Raw genomic sequence first — 10,991 nt, forward strand, 5'->3', positions numbered from 1 at the left:
TGATCATATACTGGATATTCTTACATGTAAATAGCGGTGGTGCAACAAGTCCTCACATCCTTTCATGTTGTTCAGGTAAAAGTTATTTTCTTTAGAGGTGAAGTATGGTTTCAAAGCAAAACATACTTGTAAAAGTACAGAGCCTTTTTCTTTCCAGGGGGATGAATTATTGAACAGAATACGTTCAGAATCAGACAGAAGAAAAAGAAGCAGACATGAGGAGGGAATGAAAGGACAGCAAAGATGGAAGGAAGGAAGGAAGAAAGCAAAATGATGTATTCATATACGTAGAGTTGTACATTTAGTGAATAACAGAACTAATCTTAAATCTTAAACTAATCTTACGTTGCACAGAATTAGACTTTATTGTCTTGGCAGCTGCATTCTAGCTCAATGAATTTGGTTCCAAACTTGTTAATCCATCCATCCAGTTACATCATGTACACCAAAACACATTGTATCGTTCAGCTGTTAGCGTTCGGAATTAGTTTTTCTTTGGATGCACAACTTTGAGTCTCTCAAAAATAGAAATACTCACCTACAATTACAAAAGAAAAGTACTTTGAAGAACTAAAATTGTGCTATTCCTGACATCATTGAAATTCACAGAATCTTCAAACATTCCGACGCCAAATGAGTCTGACAGTTAGGCTCCTTGGCCAGCTGAACAACTGGAGAACCACACATGCATGTCCTCCACCGCCGCCGTTGCTGTCGATTAGCACTTCACACATACGCAAACTGCTAACAAACACAGTCACAACATTTTCCTTGCTGATTGTTAGAGAAGGAAAGAGTTGGTGTGATCGCATCACTCCAACCTGGCAACGCTAAATGGTGGAAACAAGACAGAAACAAATGTGAAAATCGACCGCCGGCGTTTGCACAAGGTGTTAAAAAATACCAAGAAAAGCAGGAGTTAAATTGCCAGAGCGAGAAATATCTCAGGGAGTTCAACATATAAACACTTGTGAGCCCAAGCCAAAATACTCTGCTGCTTTTATACTGGCAGCAAACCAGGAACCTTTAAAGTAAACATGGCAGCGTGAAAGCGGTGGTAAAAATATATAGAGAAATACCAATATGACCAAAGCTGAATGCTGAAATGGTTGCAAAACTGAGCTATTTATGGACGTGTGAGTGCTGCGTAGGCGTTCCAGTGCTGTATGTTTCAATGTTTGTGTGTAGAGCAGACAGAGAAAGTACAGCGTGAATGTATGTGAAGCTGAGAATCATCCGTCATCACTTTGCTAAGCTAGAAAACAAGCGGAGCTACGCTTTACCTCGCTGGGTGACACGGCTAATTTAGGCGGCGATTACGGGAGAGAGTCGTTATCGAGTCCCGCCGGGCCGGGCGCTTGGGGCTTGTCGGTCTGCATTTTGTTAATGGCTCTGTGGAAAATGAACCGCTCGGAGGGACTCGTAACCTTCGCTGTGGTGCTGTCCGAGCCGCTTTGACTCGCAATTCCTCCTCAAAATTATACCATCACTACAAATAAGCGTCCACTTTGCTCACACACTCACGGGACTCAAACTCCACTCTGCACTGCTTTAACTGCTCTTGCTGTGGATTACCTGAAGACACAAAGGCCCCAGTCTACAAATAGCAGATTTTCTTTTTGTAGGTGAGCCAGGGGCACATTCACGAATATTCTAAGATGCACAAAATACGATGAATACTCAAAAGTTTGTATATCTTTAGCATTCGGGTTATTTAGCCCGATCTTTCATCTACAGTGTCATATTCTCGCAAAACTGAGAAACTTCAGGGTCTGGAAATGGCCGGTTGGGTCTGCATTACCCCTGACTATGCATAGAGAATTCTTCCACAGTAAACTTAAACTTGAGATTACGATTCACAGGTGAGCTTGGAAATGACAAAATATGACTTTTCTGTTGTCCGCAACATTCTTGATAATGTAGCTCAATCTGGCAGCCAGCATCGCATATAATACATAAAATCTTCGCAGTAAAAAAGCTGGAAATTCACAGTAAAGATTGTTCTGCAGGGGAAAACTGAGGTGTTTTATGATTATTTGTCAGTTTGTGCTTGAAGGCAGCGTTTATTGTAGAGGTTTCTGGCAGCCTTATCCACAGTAGCGCAAAGGAATAAACTTGGTTCCCGACCAAATTGAACAGGTGGTGTCAGATGAAGCTCACTGCGGCCCTCACAGGTCAGGGTGTTGCCAGAGTATTTACATCTTTCCTCTGGTGTGCAGTTGACCCTGCAATATTTGTAACAGCACAACAACACCCTCAGGATGTTTATGCTGTACCACAAAACACATCCAAGCTCCAGTTTTGCCCGAAGAATTCCAGACTGTTCAGCATTCCAAAAATGCAAGCTCCAGCACTAAGGTGTCTGATTAGGACTTTCGACTTACAAAGGTGTGTTGAATGTGGGATGGCGGTTACACAAATCCACACCCTGGGCGATGTCTTGTGTCGGAGCTGAAGCTGGTGGGTGGAGGAAGCTAAAAGCTTAGCGAGCTGTTGCACACAGGGAACAGGGAAACGATCCCAGGCATCGTGTTTGCATTGTCTTGCGCAGCTATTGTCTATGAATGTCATGCAGCAGCTTCCAGCTCTCAGCGTGCTGGAGAGGGTTCAAGCTAAGCGCTGTGACACACACACTCTCTCTCTCAAACACACACACACACACACACACACACACACACACACACACACACACACACAGCTGTAGCTCCTCTATACTAGTGTTGCAGAGGTACTCTGAGTGGCTCTCAGGTCCTGGTGCAGTCTGGATTGGCTCTATTACAGTGTGCAGCACTCTCTGCTGGCAGACCAGAGAAACTACAGACCTGTGGCTCCTGCACTTGACCCATATTGTCTTCAAAAACACTATTTATATTTATTTTTGATACCACAGTTGATAACATTGCCAACAGTTTAAACATGGACTGAAATTTCCACAAACTAGACAGAGCATTGAATAGAATAGGATAAAACTTACCAATGGGACAATGACAAATGAAAGGTCAAACCATCATAAAGCGGCTCGTTCAGCATTCCGTGTGCACTTGCGTCCCTTACCAAATATGAGCCTGGACCTTCTGTGTGGACCTCCGCATTAAGCTTAGACTAATGAAGGTCATGGTCAGATGGTGGCGTGTGTTTATAGGATCTCACAAATGTCCTGGAGACCGCATAATGTGATTGATACGGGCATGAATTGAAATACGCTTAATCTGAGTACCTGCAGCCTGTATTATACAAAAACGATTTACTCCGGACTCGACTGGTAAAGAGAACAGCAGCATCTGTAGTGGAGTAGACTGAATCGTTTAAAGTCATTGTTATTCTTCCTTTAAACCAGACACAATGAAGATCAAATCCCACCCTGCACAGAGGAAACAGACTCTGCAGCTTGGAGCTCAGTTCTAATCAATCACGATGGGAGCCTGCAGCGTGGTCACCAAGCAGGGCATCGACCACAGCAGGCAGGGATACACGAGGACTACCGAGGTATGACTACAGTGAGTCGCAATCATAAACCATTCACATCGATTGATTGATTGATTGATTGATTGATTGATTTTCTAGGTTCTATGTCTGATGACTGATGAAAGGAAGACGATACAACTTTCCTCTGTATTCTGAGAAGAATGCAATTTGGTATGCCAAAATAGGCATAGTTTGACTCAAACTGTATGAAAGGGTTACATTTGAGCAGAAAGGGAATGACGTCTTCTCTCCCTCCGGTATGTGCGAGTAATTGAGGGATGTCTGAACTTCGGGAACAACTTCACCAAGCATCACACATTGTCATTCCTTTTCTCTATCTCACCTTGCAGCTAAGAGGCTTTCATTTACCTCCAGTCAATTATAGAGAAGGTGCTTTTAAGCGGACATATTTCACTCCCAAATCAAAAACGTTCCAGCACAGAGAGAGACCTCCATTCTCTGCTTCCTCGCTGAGTTGGATTATTTTTTTCTTTTGTCATTACTGAAAAACGTCTTATTTGAATCATTGAAATGACCTCTGCAGTCTTGTGTGTGTGCAAGGGGATATTGAAAACCCTCCTGGGAAGCAATTGTTGATAGTGCGAGCTGTCACTATTTGAAATCTTAATTTGCTATAAATCGCAAAACAAGCTTATCGCCGACAGAGAAAATTGCAACAACCTTTATTTGAATGTTTTTGTGTATTGGCCATTTTTCCTCTGGCAGACAACGAATGCAGAAACATGCAGAAACACAACATTTTCTGTTTCTATTTCTGCATATATCAGATTTTTGTTAACGTAATTAGGTTTAATTCAATTCATAGTGTAATCTTATGTGTTGACCTTATTTAGTTGAGAAGATATTATATTAGTAATGTAAATAAATAATCAATAATGTCAGAGCTGTTCTGGATGGAGCTCTGTAGCTGTTGAAGATCCATTCGAACCATCTCTACTTTTCTGAATCAGCTCCATCTCAGCTGGTAGTTGGCGTTGTTGTATATTTGTAGCCCTGCTGGATACATATAGTTCCTATGTGAAGATGACTCTCTGACCACCTAGCGGTAACCTTGTGTTAACACAGGGTAAGAAGCCTGAATGGTTGTCTATTCCCTGAGAATAACAATTATATTTTTTCACTGTAGCTATGAGCTGGAACAACGCCGGTAACCCACCTATCCACAATCTCTCATAAATCATTTTTTTGAGCCATCTTACAAACACACAGGGACACAAATATAACAGTTTGGAAATACTCTCCTGTAGGTTATTTGCTTTGGTGACACGAACGCTGCATGCTGGAAGACGTCAACACAGTTAGAAAAGCTCTGTGTTCCCATTTTAATGGAGCACACCGGCAGCCAGGGTGCACAATTAGAGGGGGAAATGTTCTTTTAATAAGTTTGTCAACTGTTTTGACATGAAATGGTGCTGAGTCACTGCTGATGAATCTGGAAGACAGACTTGTTTGTTTAGTGTGTGGTTGTGAGTGCATGTGTGTGTGTTTTGCTCTGATGTCTTCAGAATTACGTGTGTGTAAGATGACAGAGACAACATATCCCACGCACATACGCACACACACCCGCACACGCACACACGCGCACATGCGCACACACACAAGAAACCAAATCAAACTGTGGCTCCGACCGGATATGAACACAATTCAGGAGTCACCTGCAAGTGTCTTCTCCAAGTATCTGCAGTGGGACTCGCCTCAGGTAATCCATAAGCAATTATTCTGTGAGGACAACAGACAGGCCTGTCATATCCACTCTGCTCTGTACGGGCACACTCAGGTTAGAACAAACGCTCTCTCCTCTACACACACACACACACACACACACACACACACACACACACACACACATATTTGAAAAGAGCATCTTCCTCTATCTCCCACTCATCCCTGTTTTCTGTTTTCTTTACACACACACACACACACACACACACACACAAACACACACACACACACACACACACACACATGTTATATTCCTGTCGATCGTTGTAAACCTCTGGAGACTAAATTTCGGATTGTAAAAATCCCAACAAAGCCTGGATGTAATAGAAAAAAACAATATATTGGAGAATCCAAATAGATCATTCTTTCCACAAAAGGATTTTAGATTTATTTTCCTACTTGATTCTCCCAAATTCTTCACAAAGAAAAATACAAATCAAATTATCAGGAAATTTAACAGAATTCCAAGGTTTTTGCTAAAACATCTGTTTGCCTTCACACAGTTAAGTGAGAACACCGAATATGTCTAATAATGCTCCAATTTACAAAGGGAGAAACGATGTCGCTGTTCCAGCCTGAACTTGTTAGGTTTCCTCAGACCGCCTGGGCGTCACTTTGAAAGAAAGCATGTTCACCCCTTCAACTTTACACCAACAAACAAAACAAACCAGAGCAACTAAGCTGAAATCTCTCTCTGTCGCTGAAAGGTCTAAAACTCAATTTTACACAATCCAAGAAGTACAAGCGCACACGTACACACAGAGTCGTGCAGACGTGCGGCCTTGTTTGTTGCTTTCTCGCCGGGATCGGAGGCCTCCTCGGGTCACTTCCTCCCAAAAATGAAAAGTGATGTTGCCCATAGAGGCGGCGCTCCACTTGAATCTTAACAGCGAGCACACCTGAGTCCTCAGATGACCCACCTGAACTCTCCAGCTCAAGTGGGGCGGCTTAAGAAAACGGCCTACTCTTAGTTTGGGCTTAATCAAGTGCGATATAAGCAGAAATGGCTCAGGCGCACGGCCCAGGCCGCCCTGCCCTTTTCCTGCGAGCTTTTAATTCGCGCCTTTATCGCCTCTAGTCGCTTGGTTGCTCCCCTGTCTTGTCTCCCCTTAGATTTTTTTTTCTTCCAATTACTCGAGAGCACAAAAGCCTTCGCCCATTTGGAGAGCAATAAATTATCGTCTCTTAATTAGGCAACGGGAGCAACGGAAGCTTGTGTCCAAGTTTGTTTCAGCCTAACTGAAGATTTTATGATGGAGAGGCGCAAACTAATTGGATTCTTGACTCTCTGTCGGGAGGAAGCTGTGGGACAATCAAAGCGGGATTGAGCAAAGCGATTGGAAAGCTGTGAGAGAGACAAATCCGAGTTTGAATATCCCGAAGAGAGAGTGAAGGAAAATCAAAAGCAGGGTTTTGAATTTTAAAGGCAACAGCGACTAGAATAAACGCAAAATAAATCGTTTTCAGGCTAAACTTTCAAAAGTTGCCATCATTAGTAAAGTAATCACTCGTTCCTTGGGCCTTAATTGCGGCCCAAGCCTCGTGGGATCAATACACTAAATTGTTCCTCACAAAAGGACTTTGGTGCAGGTCTGGAACAAGAGATTGAAATCTGTGCCTGTGATTAAGATCAAAGACAAGAAAGCACCAAAGACGAGCGTCCACATTAAAAAAAGGCTCCAGATACATTTTTGGCTGTCAGGGTCGAGGCAAGAGAGAGATTCAGGAGAGGAGTTCCAGATAAGACTCCCATTCCCTTTAACGACCCTGTATATCTGCCTGCTCACCTTTCCGTGGGTGGCGAAGCCTCGGAATGAAACCAAAGCCTGTGTGGGAGTGAGCGGTAAGCCGGGAGCTGGGTTTCGAGAACCCAGGTCAGCTACAGAATTAGCAGACCTCAGCTGGCTACTGCTTAAATCCACCAGGCCAGACCGAAAACATTAAGATTTCATGATTCTAAACACGATGATAAAATCAGTAATGCTACTGATCAGTTCTCTTTATCCGTGAAACCAGGTATTTAACAAAAGTAGTCCTATTTTTGTGACAGAGGAGGCTAATCTGCACCTAGCTTAGCCTTGATAACTGCAGCTAACGGCCATGTTTACAGGAATGAGTTACAGTTACGCAGGCTATCAGTATCGGTAAGGTTCATGCTAAACCAGCAGGGTATCAAAGGGTTATACGGGAAGCTACAAACTACAATTTTTGTCTGCCAATGACTTGAATTGACTTATATTTCTGGATAAGAACATTACATTCTTGTACTACTTCTTGTACTTGATCCTGAAGAACTGGTACTTCTGACATCTCTAATACCCTCTAAAAGCTTTCACTGAGACTTCCAGCAATTAGCCCAGACCTTTTCTTAATTGCCCGTTTCTGTGCCTTTCTAACCCCTGCATCTTGAGAGTACAACAGAAGGGCCATCTTGGGACTTTCCTGGAGGATTTTCTTGCGGTCATTCGTACGTACGAGCCGCCGGGCCATCTATTGGTCCAGGAGACGCCTAATTGCTGACCCACTGCCGAGTGAAGCAGGAACAGGACGCAAAGCAGGGCCCTACAGAGGCAGACAGCATGCCAAGGCCCTGAACTTTGAGGATTCCAGCCAAATTCTTGGATTCCTCCTGGCAGAAGTCGTTGCCAGCAAAGTCCGGAGTGTCTGAGGGTCACCGAAAAGCTCGAGCAGAAGGTAAAACGGCTTGGCGGCAAGATTCTGAAGGAGATGCTCAACTAACGTCAGTGTGAAAATGTCTTCCAAACAATTCCCAGTTCGTGGAGATCTACCCCCACCTCACTGCTTCTGCTGCACCTCAAATCTGTTCATAGCTCAGACACTATTATTCCTGTAATAATGGTGATTTCACCTTCACTGTAGCAATTATTTTGTCAAATTGGGTGTGTTAGATTTCTCAAATAATGGCTTATTCTGACAGAATATTTAATAACAGTATAATCGATAAATAACCCCCTTAGAAAATTACTCTGCAGCAACACTGGAGATTGCAGGAAGTCATGCTCAAAGGCACTTCGGGTAGTGTAGAGCTATCTCAGCAAACCCACTGCAATCTCAAATGTCTCTAATCAATCTTTTTTTGGTTAAAGCAGTCTATATTCTTCCATTTCTTGCGGGCGAATACTAAGATTATAACTGACCAACATGTGTTCATAGCATATTTGGCCACGCTCGATGCCCCTCAGGAATGGAAAAATGGCATTCAAGCCCTTGATTACATATCGATCTGTTTCAAAGAACTCCAGGTTGTGATATACGTTATCAACGCAGTCAAAACCTGTGCCCATCAGGTCTTATTCTACCCTTAACGCGCATGTATGTTATGATGAACATAGAAAGGACACTGATGTTGAAGCACAGAACAGAGAGATTTATCGTCCTAGAGCTCTCGTAATTAACCAGAAACTGCAGCCTGCGTGCCATTTTCTCATTAAACTGCAATAAAGTTTAAATCATTAGATCGAAGGCGATGATACGAGACATGCGACAAATGGGTTACGAGCATTTTTATTACTATACAGTTAGACCAGAAGCTTGGATGATATTGGCTTGTTATACTGTACTTGTTTTATATGGATTACTTCATTGCTGCAGAGTGCTATTAATTGATAAGATTGGTCTCCTCAGAACACACACACACACACACACACACACACACACACACACACACACACACACACACACACACACACACACACACACACATCGACGTTTCTGTGCACACCTACATGTCTGTGTGTTCTCCTGAATCACTACAGTGACATCTGCTGGCCAGTAAGGGGATTTCATCTCATATTTGAGGGCAGCATAGGAAAGAGGCAGATGCATACCAAATCATAAACCACATCAACAGTGAATTTTTTGATTTTTACCTCAAAGATTCTTCGTCTGCATTTATAGCAGCTGGATCATCAGAACTGCGTTATTGATGTGATGTAAATCTGATGATCTGAAAGCACACAAACAGCATTTTTACGCAATCAATCACATTTTATTTACATAGCACTTTTTAAGCATTGGCATCTACTCAAAGTGCGATAAGGAGCTTTGAAAAAATAAGGGAAAAAACAACAATAGACAAGGATTGTAGATAAAATTACAACAGGTAATCAATATATAAAAAAATATTTTAAAAAAAGGTTTCAGGTGAATAAAACCAAAAAAATAAGAGTGAATAAAATGACATTTTATTTCAAATGAAAAAGGGAGAAAATGTGTCAAATAATGTGTAAAATAATAACAATATACAATAATACATTAAAAGCATCAATTAGACAAACAAATGGAGGTGGTGGGAGGAGGATAGGCTAAATTAGATTTTTCATTTTTATTTTTCATTTTTTTAAATTCAGGAAGAATATATTTATTTGTGGCTGCCATCGTCTTCCTCACAGCCTGTGTTGTTGTGCATTCAGTTCCACTCCTGTGGGAATTACTATTCCTGTTCCTCTGCACTTGTCTCAAATGCTGCCAATGGACCTTTGCTTCCAGTGGAAAACTGTCACCAGCAAGTGGCCACTGGTGTGCACTCATGTTTGTTCACTTACCACACACACCCACACACACACACAAGCGTCGACAAAGTAAGACCCTATAGAGGTCTCCCCCAGAGAGTCTGGTCTACCTCACTGAGCCGTGGCCTCGGCTACAACCAAATACTCTGGGGAACAGAGAGCCTCGAGTATACTTCCAGCAGTGCGGCACAAACACTGGGGAGATGCGGCACACACAGCTGAGTCTGGCCTGACGCCATGCACAGAAGTGGGACAATGCCTGCCTAACGGGTATCAGAGCAGGCTTGTGAGGGGAAAAGTCACCAGGTCGCATCCATAAACCCATTGGGAAAAGGCGACACTGTAATAGAAAGAGCCTCTGTACCTGCTGGAGTTTAACCAAGGTGCCCCTCGTCCACGCCTTCGACCAGCTGGCCTTCACACCAGCGCTCTCAAGTGTGAATATTGTGTGCGAACCAAAGCAGGCGTGGAGAAACAACACGCACGCTCAGCAAACCCCCTTCCCTTAGATAAAGGTTAATAAAATAGTCGCCGCTCAACCTTTGCGCCGCGTTTTGGCCGAACGGCAAAAAAAATCCCAAGATGCATTAAGTTATCGATTGTTTGAAAATGTCATGTAGAGTCTCGTATGGGAACAGGTGAGGGTCAGTAAGCACATAGAACTGCTGAGCGTAGCTTAAATTGCATTAATGCAGCGGAAAAGGTCAGAATTTAAGGCCATGGAATTTTATTTTTTGGAAAGTAAACGCAATGAGACGGATTTATCCGGCCAACAACAAATGACCTCATTCTTGGTCGTGCTGGGAGGCAAACTCACTCCTATGATGCGCATACAAAAACAGTTTCATATACAATATAAATATACTGTCGTTAGCAAATATAGAAATGCATCCAGCAGGACAAAGCCACAGGTGTTAAACTGCCCTGGAAGCTTTATTCTGATACAGGCTGAATCAAGACTATCCTAATTTTGCACATTGTCAAGGCATAATTTAATAAATTCTAACTAATATTTGTGCAAAGAGAACGATTAATATGGTCATATTCCAGTAGTATCTGCATATCTCGATTCTACATATCCATTGTGTTGTACTTTGAATGACATCTCACACAGACAAACTTCACACACCTTCATTATCAGAGGCTGGCGGCCTGGAAATCATTGTTGTTTGTCTTTGTTCAGCGTGGGTAAAGTCTTTTCGCCTGCTCCCATCACTTGGCTCTCAGGTTGGTTTACAGCTGCAGCTGTCC

Source organism: Genypterus blacodes, unplaced genomic scaffold (genome assembly GCF_046128005.1).
Source record: "Genypterus blacodes isolate CSIRO-AG114 ecotype Tasmania unplaced genomic scaffold, CSIRO-AGI_Gbla_v1 ptg000056l_1, whole genome shotgun sequence".
Lineage (NCBI taxonomy): Eukaryota > Metazoa > Chordata > Actinopteri > Ophidiiformes > Ophidiidae > Genypterus > Genypterus blacodes.